A 23,770-nucleotide genomic window follows, 5' to 3' on the forward strand; every position below is an offset into this window, starting at 1 on the left:
GATTCAAATAAGATTGTCTTAGTGAATGATAACTTTAATCTAGACCAAAAAAAACTATTGGAAATTTGGAATAGGGAAAGAAAGCCATAGAGAATGGGCAACGACATCTTATATTAGTGCATGCGATTTGCCTCTGTGTCCAACTTGAAAAATTGTGAAGAGTGTAAAATTTATTATCTCCTTAATTAGGACAGCATAGCATCACCTTCATATATAGCTAAAAGATGCAATAGTTTGTTACACCTTACAAGACAATAGAATAAACACTAGAAATTAGTTGTTACACCTTACAAGACAATAGAATAAACACTAGAAATTAGTTACCTGCTATTTGCAGGTTGATTTAAAAGAAATGCAACCTCTTTAGCACTATGAACATCCACTACTTTGAGATCAGAAACTTGTGTATTTCCATTTGCGTCATTTTTGATTGTATATTGTTTTCCAGGAGTACCATTTTCCATGCGTGTTGTTGTAGATATCAGATCACGGATCCTTTCATTGTATATTTCCAACATTGACACCTGTAAATTTTGCAAGGAAAACCTTATCAGCAATTCTGTGTCATATTTAAAATTTTATACACATTGCAATGGTGAAAAATTAAGAAGAAAAATACTCTGTTACCTACATTTCATATTTCCAGCCTTGAGGTTGTTGAGACTGCTTTGTTTGAAATATTTGCTCTAATGAACGAGGTATCAAGCCCTTCTCCTCTAGATGTCCAGGCCTTCCCATCATTGTATAGGTTTTCCCTGACCCTGTCTGACCACAGGCAAAGATGCAAACCTGGAAAAGAAAAAACATCACCATATTATTAGACATCAATGTATATAGTATATATATTGATTTACAAACATTCATGCTAGAAAGGCAACATCCAACACCAAATCTAACAGAAGAACTTTGAAATTACCTTGTAACCATCAAGAGCACTTGGTACAAGCTGTGAAATTTCTACAAAAACTTCTTCTTGTGATGCCTCTGGTGTAAAAACTTTATCAAATGTAAAAGAATGTTTTTGGCCTAAGAAAAAACAAGAGCAACATGAGTTGATATTTTACAGCACAATCTAATTCAAGGAAAATGAAATAAGAATTGTTTAAAATACATGATCACAATAGATATACCATTTTGGGCTAGGTCAATGGCTCGTCCAGAAGTTTCCATTGATGTTGGATAACTGAAAATCTTGCCTTCTGTGCTACAACTTTCATCAGCTAATAAGGCCTCACTCGACAGAATACACGAATGTTCCCTTTTAACTCCTGTTAATATGAAGATTATTAAGGTGTTAATTATTATTATCAACGTTTTGGTTCAGGGAATTACCAAAATGGTATTATGTAATTTTTTCCTCAGCCTCTCCTCTTCTATAAGTTTATATTCTGCATCTGCTAAGCGTCTTTGCTACTCATTCACAAATTTTGTTGTCCTTTGTACTCTGTCCTTGTCTCGTATGCAGATATATTAGACACCTAACAAGGAACAAAATCTATGAATAAGATAAATAATCATCATAATGTATATGTCAAGGACCAACTAAAGAATTAAGCAATTAGGTAAAATTTCACATTCTTTATCTAACAAATATATCAAATGGTTCTATACCTAGTAGTATACAACTATTAAAAAAAATTCTTGATTACCTGCAGTTTCTTCTCTGCAGTTGCTAGCTGCTCTTCCAATGCCTTTATCTGATTATCTTTCAAAGAACATTTTTCCTGGAGGAAGGAAGCTCATCCTCTCATGACTCCACAATAAAAGAATGGTGTGATATTTAATTAAAATAAATAGGGTATACAAACCTACCTCCAGATCATTAGCTTTTAAGGTCAAGCTGTCCAATTCAGTGGAGGAGTGCTTCCTAGATTCTTTAACTTTCTCTAATTCAGAACTTAAAGTTTGTACTTGAGATAATTGTCAGTCTCGCTCATCTCTTACTTGTTGCAACTCTCCTCTAAGAGAGGAAACTTCTGTAGCCAGGACTTCCTTCTGTTTTATAGCCTCCTCTTGAGAAGACTAATAAAAGAACCAAGGAAACTAGGTAATATACCAGCTGCATGATAAGTAAGAAATAAAAGAGAACAAAAAAGACAGCAAAACAAGTTCAATAACTGGGGTCATCGGAATTTTTTTGAAAGATTAAGATAGTTATCTTAAATCTAAAACCAAAAATTACATGTGCCTAAAATTAAGATAAAACAATATAAAATAAAGTATTACAACAACTCTTAAAACTCTGCAATCAACTAAACTTGGCAGGATATTAGCACTTTCAGTTCTTTGATCCTTCTTAACAAGGATTCTTATGAGATCTTTAGGGCATATATACCTTAAGATCATATAGTTTCCACTTTCCACTACTAAAAATAATGCAGAAAGACCAAAAGCATCAGGTCTTGTAGGAGTAACATCTTGTTACTCTCTGTTATTTTCACTAATATTCCAATTTCTTTAATATATGAAAAGTGTTATTAAATTCTTGCTCGTGTTTGTATGTTTATTAATAAAAGTTTTAAAAAGATTTGGATAAAATGGTTTTTTGAAATCAATCTTGGTTAAAACTAATTTTGAAGTGATGTATCATTTATGTTTTGTTAGTAGTAAAATTCAATATTTTATCCAACAATGCAAACATTGTCAAACATATTGCTTCAACTTAAAATCCAATTACTTTGTTCGAATCCTAGTACATAGTTGTCTTAAATACTTGAAGGGTGAGTTTTACTATCAATAATGGTCATCTGAGTTGGAAATTAAAGATTGTCTCAAGTGGAAGATACATGTGATTAAGACAAAAAAACTTAAAATCCAATTATATATTCAAATACAGCATGACATTAACTGGAATGACAAGCAAAATTTTTCAAGACAGGCGTTCTGGATGAATAAATGAAATTGTTGGTTGTGAAATAATGTTATTTTCAGTTATGCTGTATAATTTATCCCCTATAGGTTATTAAACTTTTCCCATTGTCATTTCTCAGGGTTTTTAAACATAGGACAACCAAGTGTTATTGCCATTGAGGATCCATAGGTTTTGTTGGAAGAACTGCCTTTTGCTTTTATAAAAATGAATATTTTCTTTCTGTCAAAATAAATAAAGCAAGAAAGTGGATTGTATATGATGGATTATTCATGATTTTCCTCTTGCTTATGTTTGCATTTCTCAGTTATGAGCTTATTTCAATTTACTTGGGTGGAGTTTTTTTTTTTTTGTTATGGGTGGGGATAAAATAGGGGGTTTGAATGTTGCTGTTGTCAGTTTCTTTTAGTGGACTCTTGATTTTGTAGAGGATATTGAACAGTTATGTCGTATTCTGTAGCTTCTTTGAATCTCTTTTGCTTCTCTTTCCAAGCTGCAGGATATTTGATAATTTTCCTTTTAGTCATACTTGTTCTGTCAGTTGCATTCTTCCACAACCTTTCTCTCTTTATTTGGTCTTTCTGATTTTTCAAAAACAAAATATTTGGAGTCACTATTTCCATTTCCAAAGCCACTAGTCCCATGCTATTTTGGAGCAGTTGCTGAATATTTTACCAAGGAATATATTAAAAGTGGAAATTGGAGATATTTGGGAACCAAAATTCTAGGAAAAAACTATTCATACTAGGGTAGTCTACGACAGATTATCTAAGCTGGGGTTGAATAGTCTTGGAACTCTGTCTTCACTACTTTCTTTAGTAAATGCCTTGCAATTTATTTTTTTATAATATGAAGTTGATTGGCACAAATTATTTTGTACATATTAGGGAAATTTTTGTCATAGATGTGGTTGATTGACTAAAGTTTTATTATTTTTCTGGCTGAATCAGGCACCAAAGAATCACATTGGGAAGAACTCCTTTAATTATTTGCAGGTTTGTTTATTTTTTCTAGTAATTGATATTTATTATAATAGTTTTAAAAATGTTTTTCAAATTCCACAAATGACAAACATGTATGATGCCTGAAAACATGTATGCGTTTTTCCTTTTTATTCATGGCATGTAATTGTTCTTTTGAGCCCTCTACTATGATCTTTATTATGTCCTTTTGTTGCAATATCATACAATTACTAATGGAAATAGCTGACATGCGATTTTAAGGGGTTGCATAACATGTTATTTTCGTGGTCTTCTAAAATGACCCTTTGTGACATATAGGATCAAGACGTATGATCCATTCAATTCTTGTAAGAGGTCTCAGCATGTACCCTCCCTTTCTAATTACACAAAGGCATCTGTCAAATTGGAAGGCCACTGATTAAAATGTGTATCGAAATCTTTCTCCATAGCTTTAAGCCAGGACTAGACTAGAAGAAGCGCTTCATCCATCAGCTTGCTTGCATTAAAAGTTTGGTTATCAAAGACCACCTTATTTCTTTGTTGCCATATGGTCCTTGTGAGGGCTATCCACCAATAGCTCCATCTTATATCTTTTGTTCATGTAGCATTCCTTCTGCTGTGCTGCATGAAATGATCTTTTTGTTCTTTCGGGAAAGCACCCACTGAATTAACCCATGAGAGTGACTCCCACCACAAGGGGAGGACCTTACTGCAATTGAATAAAAGGTGTGCTGCAACCTCCTCCGAATTGTTGCATAACGGGCACATTGGGTCACTTATCTCTACTTGTCTCCCTCTTAGATTCATCTTCATTGGTAAGCGGTCTTTGATAAGCCGCCATGTAAATACCGCTGCCTTAGGTGGTATCTTAAGTTTCCACAAAAGCACAAAAATCCCATCCTTTGTGTCCCCCCTTATTTCCTCTGCTTCTATTATAATTCACGCTTGTCCTTGTCCTTGTGCTGGTTCTTTCAACATAGGGTTTGAGGAATTAGTGTAATATAGAAGAAGTGTAGGTCTAATGTTTTTGTCGCAACATGCCCGTTTGCGGGCGAGCGAGGTGAGGGTCACGGGTGCACTTTCCAAGGGAGGAAAGATGCGTGGAGTCGCCACCAACATTTATTTGTGGAAAACGTCGGAAAAACCGAAGGAAACCGGTCAAAAAGAAAATTCCAAGTTCGGGAGTTGTATTTGCGTTTGAGGAAGGTATAAGCACCTCTCACGTTTGTCTCAAAGGACAACAGCCTTATTTTTTAGAATTGTGGAAATTGTGTTACCTTAACTTTTATTTCTTTTTATTTTTTGAGGTCGACAAAAGCGGGGCTCTTGCTCCTACGTACCCTCCATCGAAGAGGAAATCAGACCTACGTAGTTCTTCTTTAAGGGTGAATCAAGCGATTCTTTTTACTTGGAAGGTGATCATCTTAAGGCGTTGGACCTTAAAAATGATCCATTTACTTGGTAAGAAAAATTGAGATAATAAACTTTCAAATCCTTTTTTAATGATTTTTTGTGGACGAGCTTCACTTTGCGGGTTGATTTTAGCCTTAGTTTCACTTTAGTTATTAGTCAATTCAATTAAGAAAGAGAAATCCCAAAGAGAAACGTCCGATTGATTTTTTTTGCTTTATTTTACTAAAAGGTATTTTTTGATTATTATATTATTATTTTACCTCTTTTTTTATTTCCAACGTGGTTACAGCACGACCGAACGGTCGGATTTCATTTTAACAGAAATTAACGGATATTACAAATCAAATGATCGGTGGAAATTTATTTTATTTTTTGATTAGGCGAGAAATGACTTAAATAAATGACTGAAGCACGTCAAAAGAGGGTACGGAAAGTAAATGAAACGAGAAATAAAAGTACACAAAACAAATGGGGACCACCACGGGTACATAGAATGAATTGAAAAGCTCGATTTGGGGTAGTTACCGGTTGAAGACCGAAGAAAAACGAAGAACGAACGATAAATGTCGAAGAACGGTTGAAAATCTTCGTGTAATTACCCACGGAAACATTACGGAAATGTTACGGAAGCGCCTCGGCTTGGATTTTCTTCACGGAAACAATTTTCCTCAGCAATTTCAAGAGAATACGAAGTGCCAAGAAGGCTGAACCCCTTCCTTTTTCATTCCTCCCCCTATTTATAGCAAAATAGGGGAGGAGCTTGCCACCCAGCTCGCCCAGGCGAGCCAGGTTGCTTCCTCCAGAAGCAACCGCCTTCTGGAGGAAGAATCTGGAAGGCCCAAGTGGGCCTGGTTGCTATTTACACCCTTTTTTTTACTAAATACACCCCCTTTACTTTTTTGGTGATTCTTTTTCCATAACAACACTTATTTTCTTAACAACACTTATTTTCTTAACAACACTTATTTTCGTAACAACACTTATTTTCTTTCCGTAAGGTTACGAATCCTTACGGATCATGTATTTTAGCTTTCGAAAAAGTTACGGAAACTCACGGATTGCGTAAGAATACTTCCTTTTGGTTTCCGTCAAATTACAGAATTTCACGGATGGTTGCCCCTCTTTACTTACCTTTTATCAGAGATAAGAGGAAAGCAAAGATAAAACACTGATTTCGTCTGTCTTTGCCCTTTCCGTGATTAGTCTATGATAACTCCCGTCTCTCCTTCTTCTTTTTTTTTTTCTGCACAACACAAAACAAAACACAAACAACAAAAACACCAATAACATAATATACATATATACACATGTTTGGCGAAGGAAACGATCGGGAAAATAACAAAAACCACATTTCCCAATCACCGGAGGCTCCGCACCTGATGTTGGAGGACGCATGAATAGCGCTAGGAAATCAATTCATGGGTCTCCGAACAAGATTTCGAGGGTGGAGGATAAGCGAACAGCGCTAGGCAATCAATTCGCAGGGCTCCAGACTCGATGGTGGAGGATGCATGAATGAAATGGGGCTCCGAATAAAAGTGGAGAATGGAGGATATGCGAACAGTGCTAGGCAATCAATTCGCGGGGCTCCAGACTCGTTGGTGGAGGATGCATGAATGACAATCAATTCATGGGGCTCCGAATAAAAGTGGAGAATGGAGAATTGGCGAACAGCGCTAGGTAATCAATTCGCGGGGCTCCAGACTCGTTGGTGGAGGATGCATGAATGAAAATCAATTCATGGGGCTCCGAATAAAATTTGTTGGCAGGACCGAATGGTCTATCGGGTTTTTTTCCACCTAAAAAGGCAAACATGCTTTTTGCAAAGAAAAATAAATCATTCGCGAGAGCACCATATCTTAGAGAAGCAATATACCCATGCCAAGGGTAATCTTCCTTGTAACAGTAAATGAAGGGCAGGACGTCAACATTTAGCTTTTAAATGAACATTCAGGGGAAACATCGGGTTAAGCTGAAACTGGGAATAAATCACTCATAGTGTATACAAACTCACACAGGCAAGTGTTTTACCCTAACCCCAAACCATAACTGCACCATGACTTTATTTTGCACACGATTTCCTATCGAATCAAAGATCACACGTGCGATCACGGATCAATAGGATTTTCTCGAGGGTAGTGTTTTCGAAGAGGAAGCTGGGTGTTTCGGTCTTTTCCTATTTGTTTATGTGGGGCGGGATATCGCCAGTCGAGAATGACTTTGAATGGAAATCCAAAAGGAAGAACCACCAAAAAATGGGTTTTCCTTTGCCGGCAGTCACTTACCTTGCCGAAAATTTATCTGGTCTGAAGATTTTCTGTTCTCTTTCTTTCATTGATCGGGAATTACTCTATTTTCCTCCGATCTTTCCTTTTTACTTTCTTCCGATCTTTTGATCGGGAATCCTTCTTTTCCTTTCTTTTCATTTTTTATTTTCCTTCTTTTCATTTCTTCCTTTTCTTTCTTTTCATTCCTCCCTCTCCATTTCTCTCTTTGGGAGATCGGGTTTTAGCAATCTATTTGCTCTCCCTTGAGGAGATTCCGCTGTCCTTTGCTTCGGGGGAAAGGATAAGGATTCTTTTTATAGGCCAAGGTTCAAAATAGTCTAAGGTTGTGTCTCAATGGGGTTTTTTATTGTGGGAGCCCGATCTTGATATCTAGGGCAAAACAAATTTGTGTGTCAAGGTGTCGGTCTCGGGCCGAACTTCCATATTATTCCACAAGGCACGCACAACAATGATGATTTGGAAACAATGTGCAAAATTAGTCATGGCCACAGCCAGGTGGGCACTCAAGCATCCCGTTTATGGCATTGTGATACTACAGTTGGGAATTTACACAAACAGACCCAACGTTTCCAAATTATGTCCTTTCATCAGTTCAATGAATCCATCCATTCTTATCTATGTTATTCAGGAAAATAAACTCTTAACGTCAGTCCCTTGTTTCCAGAAGATATGTTTGCTCTCTACGAATGATTTATGCTTCCTAACCATAACATGCCGACCTTCGAGGTCTTTCTTTCTTTTTCCTTTTTGTTTTTTTCTTTTCTCTTTTTTTTATATTCACAAAAAACTATACATCCATTGCCCTCTATGAGAACAGCTTTCCTTTGTACACCTACATTCCTATACATAACGAACTTTTTCTGTGCACACACGCATTAAAACCCTTTCTCTTTATGTCAACACGGTCTATATACAATCCCTATTTATGTTCAAAGATCTCCTTTTTTCATTTTTTCCAACACACACCCGTAGTTTATACAAAAAATTCTTTACATACACTTGTCGTTCATATACACAAAAATTTCTTTTCACACATTATTTACACACACAAAATCCTTCTATTTTCTTTTACATATATAAAAAACTATTTTCTTTTCTTTATATACATAGACACGACATTTGTGCACAACGCTTCTTTCTTTTTATCAGGATTTTTGGTTCATTTTATTTTTAGGACGACGTTTCTAAATGAAAAACTCTACACGGTTCCGGAATTTCAACAAACACTATGGACAACAACGAAATAAGCACTAACGTAACAGTTTAAATGACATGTATGCACAAAACAAGAGTCAATCAAAACGAAACAAACATTAGTCCCTCAGTTTATACAAAAAACAAAATGATACATAACAGATAAAAAAGGAAACATAAAAAGAGAATATGGATCTAGGGACCTCCCGATCATGTGGCTTCGCTCCCTCCCAAGAAATCGAGCAAATTGGTCATCTCCTCGTCCATGCGGGCCTCATCTGCATCGCCGGGAGCCTCTGCGGGTGCCTCCCCTGCCTGGGCCTCAGGCCAATCCCCGGGCCATGCGACCTCTGCCTTGAACTGATCCGAAGTAGGGCATGGAAAAGGAGGGAAACCCTGGCTCTGCAGGCTAAGGCTGAGCTGGTAGAGGCAGTCATGGGTCTGCACGTGCGCCCTGTGGTTGGCCGCCTGCTGGCAAACCAAATGCCGTAAATACCGCTCCGTGTCAAATGACCTAGCTGGGTCAGCCTGAGGAGGTTGCGGCGGTGCATCTGGGGCCTGCGGGTCGCCACCCTGCGCCTGTCTGGGCGTGTAATACTTCTTTATGAAAGCCCGGGTGATCGGCAGTCGAATCACCTTACTAGGTGTGACAGGAACCCCGAACGACTGGCAGAGACCCGTGATCAATGTCGAAAAACCCAGGGCCCTGTTAGACTTATCTGGGTCTAGAGGGTGCCTGGTAGGTGGCATACCTACAAATAAATAAATGGCATCATCGATCAGTTGAGCCACATGAATGTTCATCTGTGTCAGGATGGCATACACCAGCTGACACTTCGGCAGAGGGAGGTCGAAATTATGATCGCTGGGCAGGATGTTGCTGAGCAGCAACGTCATCCATGTCTGGGTCATGGTAGTCATGTTGGTGCGCATGATTCGCACCCGTCTCCCGGCAGCGGTCCAGGCAAAATCTTGACCTGGTATGCATAGCAGCTGAGCGATGGCCTCCTTATCAAATCCATCGGCCTGGTTCCTCCTCTGACCGTATTCGCACTCCTAGCCCTCCTCCAATACTAGCGGATATCCTAGGAACTGACTGAGTGTGGCGTCCCTAAATTAATGACTGGTTTAATAGTAATGATTTAAATAACGAAAACCATGGTAAATTTTTTTTTCTTCTTTTTCTTTTTAATTTCTTTCTCTTTTCACAATGATTAGGTATAGAAGGAAAATCCTCACTATAGAGTCCTGAATGGCCAGTTCAAAACTCTATTCGGAGTCATTTCTTTCTTACCACTCGAAATCTCTAAACTATTTGATGTTTAAAAAAGGAATAATGTACCAGCCATTACTTTAGGTCGTCATGTGAAAATAAAAGGATGAAATACGGTCGATAAACTCTTTTACAAATAAAGTTTGCTAATGCTTTCCTTTCAAATAACAAGATTAAACATAAATGCATTCATCATTTAAAGCTATCCAAAATATGGGAGTTTTACAAAATACATAGTGTCATCCAGAGCAAAGGTGTCCACAGTGGTGGCTTCAGCCACATGTATACAATCATCAAATTCCTATACAATAGGTCTACCCATAAAAAAACAAAAGAGTAAACCTAACAGTCAGTCCTAGATACACCCACCCTCAAAAAGCATATAAAACTAGTCCATGGAACTGTCCACTATGATGAAGAGCCTCCACTGGTCGCCATCTCTCTCGGGCCACTATCCTCCGTAGAGTCTGCCTCAGATGCCGACATGACTTCCTCGGGAGAATCCACCTCAGGAAGTGGGTCCTCATCACCCTCTAGAAAGTCAAAAGCATCCACAGCAGGCTCAGGAGGTAGCTCCTCGGGATCCTCCTCAGGGTCTTCCTCGGATGACGTCACCTCGATCACTTGGACTGGCTCCGCTAGACGGTATGGTGTAGGCGTGGGTAGTATCCACTCCACAGTGCGCTGAAGCGTGCGCACGGGTTCATCTGGATGCACCAAAGAAGTCGCCGTAAATCGAATAGTGCCCCGAAATCGGCACCTCATGTTGCCTTCGAGGGTCTCCCAGGCTCCCTCTAGGCACTCCATCTCTACTCGATCATGGATTAGCTGCGCCGCCATCACGATCTACAAGGAAGAAAAGAAAGGGGTAGACTCTTTCACAAGAATCTAACTATGCCGCAACACAATTCGTCTCATAGCCACTACATGCAAGAAAAAGGGGTATCTTAAGGCTTTTCATCTCTGGTAATCGATTACACAGCCTTGGTAATCGATTACACAGCCTTGGTAATCGATTACCAGAGGCCAAACTTGAATCACATAGCTTCAGAACATGTAAACCTGAAATAGGCACTGTGTAATCGATTACACATACCTGGTAATCGATTACCAGTGACCCATTCCTCTGTGTAATCGATTACACAGACTGGTAATCGATTACCAGAGGCCTCTACAACCTGCTGCCTTCAATTCTAAGCTTGGTAATCGATTACACCCCCTTGGTAATCGATTACCAGAAGCCCCCATAGCTTCCTGACCTCGTTTTCAAGCCTGGTAATCGATTACACCCCTTGGTAATCGATTACCAAAGACCATCTTAGCCTCTTGTCTTCATTTTTAAGCCTTGTAATCGATTACCCACCCTTAGTAATCGATTACCAGAGGCCATAACCCATATATCACACAAGATTCACAGCTGGCCAACCACCACACAAGCCTCCTTGCTTTGTGGTCTTTGTTCCTTTTATCTGTTGATTGCCAGGAGCTCGCCTGCTTAGGTACATCACAGGTTCTCACTGACTGACTATGCCCGGGTTGGGTCAGGATTGGTCAAGCTTGGTTTTGGGCAATAGCACCCCACCTGACGTCCCCAAGGTCTCCTGACCCCCGCGACATATCTCCAGGTACCACTCTGTGGTCAACGAATAAAAGCAGGAAGTTTCACCCTTCTACACTTCCTCATCTCAAGCTTGTAGGATTATGGGGTACCCATCACATGTGGTACTAGGTGGCGGTCGGGCGATGGTGCACAACAAATTTTCCACATCCACAAATCGCGCATAAACCCACCATCCCCTGTTGCCCACCTCCAACTGAACTCACGTACTCCCACGTAGCCCATATCCTCGTTTCTCTCAACACCGGGTCCCCATCAATCCTCCCAAGCTTCCCCAACATCCAAGTAATTCAACATTCAAACAACACAAACTATCACAGCCAAGAAAACAGGGCAAAGGCAGAAAACTCTGCCCAAAACACCAACCAAAATCACAGCTTTTCTCACTTAAAGACCCCAATAACAATTCCTTCGTTCCAGTTCGTTAACCGTTGGATCAACTCGAAAATTTTACTGGAAGTCTCTAGTACATAAAGCTACATTTTGATCGTTGGGATCTACTAGAAAACACCCATAACTCATTCTGCATCACTCTTTCCACAACCAGCAAATACATAGCATTTTTTTCTGCACTTATGCAAAATTCTGCTGCACAATTTCACAGCAAAATTCTGCATAAAGTGCAGATTTCGAAAACCACACTTCCCCTCATCCAATCTTGCTCAAATCAAATCCTACAAGTCCCAAATCATGTATCAATCATGTCTAAACCAAAGTCAAGCTTCAAAACACACTAGCAAACACCCATAACTCATTCTGCATCACTCTTTCCACAACCAGCAAATACATAGCATTTTTTTCTGCACTTATGCAAAATTCTGTTGCACAATTTCACAGCAAAATTCAGCATAAAGTGCAGATTTCGAAAACCACACTTCCCCTCATCCAATCTTGCTCAAATCAAATCCTACAAGTCCCAAATCATGTATCAATCATGTCTAAACCAAAGTCAAGCTTCAAAACACAGCAACACCCAATTTTGCCTTAGAAATGGCTCTTGATTCACTTTGGTCATTTGTTTTTCTCTCTAGCACAGTCCAAGCTTTCTCATAAGTCCTAAATGACATTTCAAGGTAGGATTAACTCACTTTAACCTCCATTTACCACAGAATCTAGATTTAACCTTCCAACTCTCAAGGCTTCACTCTTTTTTCCACTCATAACACCACATTCTCACTTTCTAACCCTAGGTTAACTCTACCCTTCATCTCTAATAGTTTTTCAAAAGCAATTTCAGCACATAAACATCACAAGCATCATCATAAGAACCCTAAAACTGAATGGGTAAGCTTAACTCATCCAAACATGGCAAGTTCAACATGCTTTCAACAAATTTCTTCACAAATAGCTATCATGAAGCAGAAAACTAGCAAAACTACCCATCATATCTCCCAAAACCCCATACCCACGAAAATCAAGAGAGAAAGAAGTCCACCCAAACCTGAAATTTCGAAGTCCCACACGTAGAGACGCGCTTCACGACTCCGAAAATGCCCTCCTTTCGCGATTTGGAGCAGAAATGGGCACCAAAGGTTGAAGCTTTGTTGGGCAACAATGGTGGATGAAGAAGAAGGAGAAAAGCAACGTGAGGGAGAGGGAGAGAGAGCTGTTTGAAATTTCTGGGCTGAGTGAGGAGAGAGAATACAGCTTTTTGGTTTTAAATAAAGGGTTTTCTCTTTTTCTATTATTTTATTTAAGCTATGCCACATGTCCCCATTTGAGTGGAGCAAAAAGGGCCCACTTTCTCTTTTGATTGTGACCCATACTCAGCCACAAAAAGTGAGAAAAACCTGACCTTTGAAACGCTAAAATCCTGCCTCGGTTTGCGTGTCGTTTCTCTGGTTCCAGTTCCTCTCGTTTCTCTGCGTCCGTCGGGGCCAGTTTTCGAAAGCAAGCAATATATATATCAAAACGCTCAGAATAAAACCCCGAGCGTGGTTCAGAGGTTGGTTTCGTTAAATTTTAAGTCGCATGCAAAACGATGATTTTTAGACTAATTAATTAAGAATTAACCCATAACCTCCCAGTTATGGATTTCTCTTCCTTAATTAGCCTAACCCGCATATCTTGCCCCCACTATTCCTACTTCTATCAAGAACATGTATGCATATACACTGAATAATACTTATATATATATAATCATTCAAAATACATCGTTTCCAAAAATTTCGGGTAGAAATTTCCAGGATGTCACAATACTCCCACCCTTTTAGGAATTTTGTCCCCGAAATTAACTACTCTATGAACAAACTTGGGTGCAATTCTCTCATCCTATCCTCCAACTCCCATGTAGAATCACCCTCATCGGTTCCCCACTGCACCTTCACCAACGCGATCTCCTTTCCTCTCAACGACTTCATTCTTCTGTCAGTGATCTTCTGAGGTTGTGCTTTATAGGTGAGGTTATCCTTCACCTGTACCTCGTCCACTGCAAGTATATGTGATGGATCTGGGTTGTACCGTCTCAGTTGAGAGACATGAAACACAGGATGCAAATTCGATAAACTCGGAGGTAAGGCGATATGATAAGCTACAGGCCCAACCTTCTTCAAAATCTGATACGGACCTAGATACTTGGGCGTCAACTTCCTAGATTTGAGAGCTCTTCCGACCCCGGTTACGGGAGAAACCTTCAAAAACACATGTTCCCCTTCCTGAAAATCTAGTGGCTTCCTCCTTCTATCATAATAGCTCTTCTGCCTATCCTGAGATGCTTTTATCTTCTCTCGAATCAATTTCACTTGTTTGTTAATCTGTTGTAGCATTTCAGGTCCAAGAAGTACTGCTTCTCCATCATCGTACCAACAAATAGGAGTTTTGCACTTTCGTCCATATAGAGCTTCAAAAGGAGCCATACCAATACTGGCTTGGTAGCTATTGTTGTAAGTAAACTCAATCAATGGCAAACAATCCATCCAGCTACCTTGTTGCTCTATAATACACGCCCGAAGTAGATCTTCCAGAGTCTGAATAGTTCGTTCAGTCTGACCATCTGTTTGAGGATGATAAGCTGAACTAAGTTTCAGCTTTGTCCCCAAGGCTTCGTGTAGACTTGTCCAAAATCGCGAAGTGAACCTCGGATCCCTGTCAGATACAATACTAGATGGAATTCCATGCAACCTTACTACTTCCTTGATGTACAACTCCACTAGCTTCTCCATTCTATACTTCATATTCACCGGGATAAAATGAGCAGATTTGGTGAGTCGATCTACTATGACCCACACAGCATCATGTCCACGACTAGTCTTGGGTAAACTAGATACAAAATCCATAGATATGCTCTCCCATTTCCATTTCGGAATTTCCAATGGCTTCAATTCTCCTGATGGTCGCTGGTGCTCAGCCTTAGCCTTTTGACATGTCAAACATCTTGCTACATATTCAGCTACATCTTTCTTCATGCCATGCCACCAAAAACTTCTCTTCAAATCTTGGTACATCTTAGTCATTCCTGGATGGAAACTAAGACGACTTTTATGCGCTTCATCCAAAATCTTAACTTTCAAATCATCTAAAGATGGCACACATATCCTCCCCTTGAATCTAATTAACCCGGTTGTGTCCTTCTCAAACTCCACATCCTTATCCCCCATTACATCTAACACCTTGCCATGCAAAAATGGGTCATCCTCTTGAGCTTCGCGTATGTGATCTACGAATTCATTGGTTATCCGCAACGCTCCCACAAATAAGCTCTTGGGTCGTACCTCGATTGCTAGATTCAAATCTCGGAACTCCTCTATCAATCTCTGCTCCAAACTCATCATAGTCGCCACATGTAAAGATTTCCGGCTTAGCGCATCGGCTACTACATTAGCCTTTCCGGGATGGTAGGAAAGACCAAAATCATAATCCTTGAGGAACTCCATCCATCTTCGTTGCCTCATATTGAGTTCCTTCTGATCGAACAAGTATTTGAGACTCTTGTGGTCACTGAAAACTTCAAAACGAGTATCGTATAAATAATGCCTCCAAATCTTTAAAGCAAAGACCACTGCTGCTAGTTCCAAGTCATGGGTCAGATAGTTAACTTCATGAGGACATAATTGACGTGAAGCATACGCCACTACTCTTCCCATTTGCATCAACACACACCCCAAGCCTTGCCCGCTTGCATCGCAATACACTTCAAATGGTCTCTTAGGGTCGGGCAAAATTAACATTGGAGCTGTCATCAACCGCCTCTTCAACTCTTGGAAACTTTGATTACACTTCTCATTCCAGACAAACTTCTCATTCTTACGAGTCAACTTAGTTAGGGGCAATGCCAATTTAGAAAATCCCTCAATGAATTTTCTATAATAGCCAGCCAACCCCAAGAAGCTTCGAACCTCCGTTGGAGTTGTCGGTTGTTGCCACTCCATAACCGACTCCACCTTGTTCGGATCCACCGCAACCCCGTCCTTAGAAATCACATGCCCCAAGAACTGCACTTTCTTCAACCAAAATTCACATTTCGACAATTTGGCGAACAATTTCCTATCCCTTAGGATATGCAACACAATCCTCAAGTGCTTCTCATGCTCTTCCTTATCCCTCGAATACACTAGGATCATCAATGAACACAACCACGAACTGATCCAAGTAATCATGGAATATACGGTTCATATAGTCCATGAAAATAGCCGGAGCATTAGTCACTCCAAATGGCATGACTAAATACTTGTAGTGCCCATACCGAGTCCGAAACGCAGTCTTTGGGATATCTTCCTTCCTAACTCAGATTTGATGATACCCCGATCGCAAATCTATCTTCGAAAATACCGTCGCTCCCCTCAATTGGTCAATCAAATCATCTATCCTTGGTATAGGATATTTGTTCTTGATAGTGACCTTGTTTAACTGCCAGTAGTCTACACACATCCTCATACTTCCATCCTTCTTTTTAACCAACAATACCGGCGCTCCCCACGGTGATGCGCTTGGACGAACAAATTGTTTGCTCAAAAGATCCTGCACTTGTGCCTTCACTTCTGCTAGTTCTACCGGAGACATTCTATAAGGCGCGATCGACACTGGATTCGCCCCAGGCACCAAGTCAATAATGAATTCCACTTCTCTCTCAGGTGGCAATTCACAAATGTCGTCAAGAAAAACTTCTGGAAATTCCGACACCACCGGTATACTATTAACTTCAACGTCCTCTTCCACATACATAGAGAACAACACCATGTAAGTTCGAACATCCCCCGTTCCTTCGTTGGCCGCATCCCCTTTCAAAGATTCACTTGGAACTACATCTCCACCAAACACTAACATCTTCTCCTTACAGTCTAGAAAAATATGGTTAGTAGATAACCAATCCATCCCCAAGATCACATCTAGATGAGCTAAAGGTAGGCAAATCAAATCCGCCGTAAAAGATCGACCCTCAACAATTATAGGACACTTCAAACACATCCGAGAGGTGGTTACAGGCTCGCTCGTCGGAGTAGACACCACCATATCATATGGTAACTCCGTCGCACATAACCCCAACCTCTCCACACATGCATGAGATATGAAAGAATGCGTGGCACTCGAATCATAAAGTACATCTAGTAGTTTATCAGCAATCAAACACTTACCCCGTATCAAATCGTCGGAGGCAGCCGCTTCTTAACCACTCATAGCAAATACCCGAGAGGGTACTTTTGGTCTTCCACCACTAGTGTTGTTGTTGCTAATATTACCGCTCCTTGTGGAATTAGCAGGTCCATGATTGACGGTGTTGGAATTGGCAGTTACCGTCGGTCTTCCGGTCACCCTACATTCTCGAGCATAATGGCCCACCTTGCCACAAACATAGCAACGGTTCTCCTGTGTCTGCTAGAGCTGTGGGCAATTCCTCTTAAGATGCGGTCCCCCACACTGAAAGCATTGCACCCCAGTCCCCCTTGACTGGCTTATGTTGGAGGTAGCCATAGGTTGCTTCCCCTTGTTGCTAGCATACGACTTCATCCTCTTATTACTATTTCCTCTAAAAGGATGGTTTCTCTGAGGTCTTCCAACGCCTCTAGCTTGCCTCTCCTTCATCTTGTCCTCAAAAATCCTGCACTTTGTCACCAACTGATTAAAATCCGTGATCTGCATATAACTAACCGCCTATTGGATCTCCAACCGAAGCCCATTCTCAAACTGAGCACACAGATCTTCCTCATTTCGAGCATCTTGGTATTGAGGCCAATACTGCAGAAGCTCATTAAACTTAGCCGTGTACTCCCCAACAGACATGTTTCCTTGCTTCAAATCCAGAAACTCCCTCGCCTTCCACTTCCTGAGATCTCGCGGGAAGTAATTCTCCAGGAATTTGTCCATGAAGGCATTCCAAGGAATCACGCCCCCAGGTGCAACAAATGAAGGCTTCACGAACTTCCACCAATTCTCGGCCTCCCCTTGGAGCATAAATGTCGCATAAAGGACCTTATGCTCCTCAAGGCAACCCATCGCCTCGAAAATCTTCTCTGTCTCAGCTAACCACAACCTAGCACCTTCCAGATCATAGTCTCCACTGAACTTTGGCGGGTGGTTCTTACGGAAAGCCATGAGTCCCCGATACTCTGCCGGCTCCACATCATGTTCCTGCACTAGAGTTTCCAGCACAGTGGTGATGCGGTCGAGGACATCACGGTTCAGATCCCTACCACGTCCTGCCATACCTAACCTGTAGGGAAGCTATTAGTACCCAAGAAATCCTAATGAGAGAGTGTACCACACAGGCTATGATAGTTATAACAACATCCCTCTCTTTATACATACTTATACACACAACAATCCTATGAATCAGTCACACATTCATGCTCGAGACAAGAAGGCAGAAATGCACACAATGTGTGACTTAACGTCACTCCCCGAAACCTACTTCCAAGTTTCAGAGATACACAGCATTCACACATCAAGACCATAAACAGGTTCACTAGAATCCAACTTTTGCTCTGATACCACCAATTGTGGCGTCCCTAAATTAATGACTGGTTTAATAGTAATGATTTAAATAACGAAAACCATGGTAAATTTTTTTTTCTTCTTTTTCTTTTTCATTTCTTTCTCTTTTCACAATGATTAGGTTTAGAAGGAAAATCCTCACTATAGAGTCCTGAATGGCCAGTTCACAACTCTATTCGGAGTCATTTCTTTCTTAACACTCGAAATCTCTAAACTATTTGTTGTTTTAAAAAGGAATAATGTACCAGCCATTACTTTAGGTCGTCACGTGAAAATAAAAGGATGAAATACGGTCGATAAACTCTTTTACAAATAAAGTTTGCTAATGCTTTCCTTTCAAATAACAAGATTAAACATAAATGCATTCATCATTTAAAGCTATCCAAAATATGGGAGTTTTACAAAATACATAGTGTCATCCAGAGCAAAGGTGTCCACAGTGGTGGCTTCAGCCACATGTATACAATCATCAAATTCCTATACAATAGGTCTACCCATAAAAAAACAAAAGAGTAAACCTAACAGTCAGTCTTAGATACACCCACCCTCAAAAAGCATATAAAACTAGTCCATGGAACTGTCCACTATGATGAAGAGCCTCCACTGGTCGCCATCTCTCTCGGGCCACTATCATCCGTAGAGTCTGCCTCAGATGCCGACATGACTTCCTCGGGAGAATCCACCTCAGGAAGTGGGTCCTCATCACCCTCTAGAAAGTCAAGAGCATCCACAGCAGGCTCAGGAGGTAGCTCCTCATGATCCTCCTCAGGGTCTTCCTCGGATGACGTCACCTCGATCACTTGGACTGGCTTCGCTAGACGGTATGGTGTAGGCGTAGGTAGTATCCACTCCACAGTGCGCTGAAGCGTGCGCACGGGTTCATCTGGATGCACCAAAGAAGTCGCCGTAAATCGAATAGTGCCCCGAAATCGGCACCTCGTGTTGCCTTCGAGGGTCTCCCAGGCTCCCTCTAGGCACTCCATCTCTACTCGATCATGGATTAGCTGCGCCGCCATCACGATCTACAAGGAAGAAAAGAAAGGGGTAGACTCTTTCACAAGAATCTAACTATGCCGCAACACAATTCGTCTCATAGCCACTACATGCAAGAAAAGGGGTATCTTAAGGCTTTTCATCTCTGGTAATCGATTACACAACCTTGGTAATCGATTACCAGAGGCCAAACTTAAATCACACAGCTTCAGAACATGAAAACCTGAAATAGGCACTGTGTAATCGATTACACATACCTGGTAATCGATTACCAGTGACCCATTCCTCTGTGTAATCAATTACACAGACTGGTAATCGATTACCAGAGGCCTCTACAACCTGCTGCCTTCAATTCTAAGCTTGGTAATCGATTACACCCCCTTGGTAATCGATTACCAGAAGCCCCCATAGCTTCCTGACCTCGTTTTCAAGCCTGGTAATCGATTACACCCCTTGGTAATCGATTACCAGAGACCATCTTAGCCTCCTGTCTTCATTTTTAAGCCTTGTAATCGATTACCCACCCTTAGTAATCGATTACCAGAGGCCATAACCCATATATCACATAAGATTCACAGCTGGCCAACCACCACACAAGCCTCCTTGCTTTGTGGTCTTTGTTCCTTTTATCTGTTGACTGCCAGGAGCTCGCCTGCTTAGGTACATCACAGGTTCTCACTGACTGACTATGCCCGGGTTGGGTCGGGATTGCTCAAGCTTTGTTTTGGGCAATAGCACCCCACCTGACGTCCCCAAGGTCTCCTGACCCCCGCGACATATCTCCAGGTACCACTCTGTGGTCAATGAATAAAAGCAGGAAGTTTCACCCTTCTACACTTCCTCATCTCAAGCTTGTAGGATTATGGGGTACCCATCACATGTGGTACTAGGTGGCGGTCGGGCGATGGTGCACAACAAATTTTCCACATCCACAAATCGCGCATAAACCTACCATCCCCTGTTGCCCACCTCCAACTGAGCTCAAGTACTCCCACGTAGCCCATATCCTCGTTTCTCTCAACACCGGGTCCCCATCAATCCTCCCAAGCTTCCCCAACATCCAAGTAATTCAACATTCAAACAACACAAACTATCACAGCCAAGAAAACAGGGCAAAGGCAAAAAACTCTGCCCAAAACACCAACCAAAATCACAGCTTTTCTCACTTAAAGACCCCAGTAACAATTCCTTCATTCCAGTTCGTTAACCGTTGGATTGACTCAAATATTTCACTGGAAGTCTCTAGTACATAAACCTACATTTTGACCGTTGCGATCTAGTAGTAAACACCCAAAACGCATTCTGCATCACTCTTTCCACAACCAGCAAATACATAGCATTTTTTTCTGCACTTATGCAAAATTCTGCTGCACAATTTCACAGCAAAATTCTGCACAAAGTGCAGATTTCGAAAACCACACTTCCCCTCATCCAATGTTGCTCAAATCAAATCCTACAAGTCCCAAATCATGTATCAATCATGTCTAAACCAAAGTCAAGCTTCAAAACACAGCAACGCAAAATCTAGGTGTCCCATACCCCTCAATTTAATAGATTTTCTAGGTTTGAGAAGTGAAATTGAGAATGAGGTAAATTTGAAGCAAACTCTCACCTCACACAAGTCCATAACATCAATCTAAACTTGCTCAAACTGGATTTACACCTAAAATTCCACCGAATCAAAATTTGACTCCTCCACACCCAATTTTGCCCTAGAAATGGCTCTTGGTTCACTTTGGTCATTTGTTTTTCTCTCTAGCACAGTCCAAGCTTTCTCATAAGTCCTAAATGACATTTCAAGGTAGGATTAACTCACTTTAACCTCCATTTACCACAGAATCCAGATTTAACCTTCCAACTCTCAAGGCCTCACTCTTTTTCCACTCATAACACCACATTCTCACTTTCTAACCCTAGGTTAACTCTACCCTTCATCTCTAACAGTTTTCCATAAGCAATTTCAGCACATAAACATCACAAGCATCATCATAAGAACCCTAAAACTGAATGGGTAAGCTTAACTCATCCAAACATGGCAAGTTCAACATGCTTTCAACAAATTTCTTCACAAATAGCTATCATGAAGCAGAAAACTAGCAAAACTACCCATCATATCTCCCAAAACCCCATACCCACGAAAATCAAGAGAGAAAGAAGTCCACCCAAACCTGAAATTTCGAAGTCCCACACGTAGAGACGCGCTCCACGACTCCGAAAATGCCCTCCTTTCGCGATTTGGAGCAGAAATGGGCACCAAAGGTTGAAGCTTTGTTGGGCAACAATGGTGGATGAAGAAGAAGGAGAAAAGCAACGTGAGGGAGAGGGAGAGAGAGCTGTCTGAAATTTTTGGGCTGAGTGAGGAGAGAGAATATAGCTTTTTGGTTTTAAATAAAGGGTTTTCTCTTTTTCTATTATTTTATTTCAGCTATGCCACATGTCCCTATTTGAGTGGAGCAAAAAGGGCCCACTTTTTCTTTTGATTGTGACCCATACTCAGCCACAAAAAGTGAGAAAAACCTGACCTTTGAAACGCTAAAATCCTACCTCGGTTTGCATGCCATTTCTCTGGTTCCAGTTCCTCTCGTTTCTCTGGGTCCGTCGGGGCCAGTTTTCGAAAGCAAGCAATATATATATCAAAACGCTCAGAATAAAACCCCGAGCGTGGTTCAGAGGTTGGTTTCGTTAAATTTTAAGTCGCACACAAAACGATGATTTTTAGACTAATTAATTAAGAATTAACCCATAACCTCCCAGTTATGGATTTCTCTTCCTTAATTAGCCTAACCCGCATATCTTGCCCCCACTATTCCTACTTCTATCAAGAACATGTATGCATATACACTGAATAATACTTATATATATATAATCATTCAAAAGGATGTCACACTGAGGGCGTCTGCATCGAAAGGAATCCACTGGCCCCTTACCCATGACCGGAGGTCCCGTACGCCCTCCTCTGTAGGCCAAGCATTGGCGTAAAACTCGAGAACTATATCCGGATCAAACTTGACCATAGGCGTGACCAGCAACATCCAACGCCGGCGAGCTATCTCCTCCTGAAAATTTGTGTACTCGTCGTCCCTGAGCTGGACGCGTCTCTCTCGGTGGAAGGACCATCCCTTGATGGCTTTGAAATGCTGCTGGTGCTCAGCGCTCCTGAAACGATGGCTATCGAACTCGGGAGCGGCACTAGTCCCTGCGGCCGCGGCGTCCTTCCTAGATCTCTTTGAGGCAAGCTTCCTCGGGGCCATTTACTATGAAGACAAACATTTGGAAAGTTAGTCTACAGGATAATGCTTATTTTAACACAAAAATGATATGCTAATCTTTCCAATTTAGAACAAACTCATGCACACATTAATGTAGCACATTTATGAACATGCGTATGTGTAAAATATCCTACTATTTATGTCAACATACAAGGACATTCAACACATTCTGGTTACCACACATATATATATATACATCTTTGAAAAGAACACACATTCTCGTGCTCAAGGCATTGTGTCAAAATTTACACCTAATCACATCCTAAATATTCTACTATCACAAACTACCTATACATATTTGAAGTATTTAACATACAAATTTATGTTGTTTGACTCACATTTATTTATATGCATATTGGAAAGCTAATTACGTCATGCGCATACTTGCATTTGAAAAGGAATATCATTGCCATCTATATACATTTGAGGGATAATTCCACACCATATATCCATACCATTGAAAGGTATTTTCCATGTTTCCTAGATGCAAAGTATCCCTCATGGGGCAGCCAAATTCTTAGTAGAAAACCCTCTCAAGCATGTCCAAATTTTCATGTTTTTCCACTTTCAAAACAAAATTTAGATTTTTAGACATAAGCCATGTTTCCTTGCATTGAAGCTAAGAGCTTGGGTTTCTAAGCTTAGAATTGCATTTGGGCATCTATTCCGAATCCTCTATGTTGCCCCTATGTATATAAAACAATCCCACAATCCCAATCTTACAAAACCATATTCATATGTCATTGAGGCATTTCACCGAGCACTTGGTGGGCGCATGTTTAGGCATAAATTGCAAGAGAATGGGGGCAATGTGGCATGCCCCATTGCTTCAAAATACAACATAGGCCTAAGGCCATTCCCTACAACCCCTTAATTCAAACAAATCAAGCATAAAAAGCAACCCAAAACTTCCCCACAAATATGAGTACATTCTCACAATTTAGAGCACTAAAAGATGAACAAA

The 23,770-nt window shown here is 40.7% G+C and overlaps 1 pseudogene; it reads right to left on the minus strand.

Annotated features, from left to right (window-relative positions):
- Positions 1–320: 320 nt before the first annotated feature.
- LOC114371450 overlaps positions 321–23,770 on the minus strand; it is a 47,742-nt pseudogene continuing 24,292 nt past the window's right edge.

Source organism: Glycine soja, chromosome 10 (assembly GCF_004193775.1).
Source record: "Glycine soja cultivar W05 chromosome 10, ASM419377v2, whole genome shotgun sequence".
Taxonomy (NCBI): domain Eukaryota; kingdom Viridiplantae; phylum Streptophyta; class Magnoliopsida; order Fabales; family Fabaceae; genus Glycine; species Glycine soja.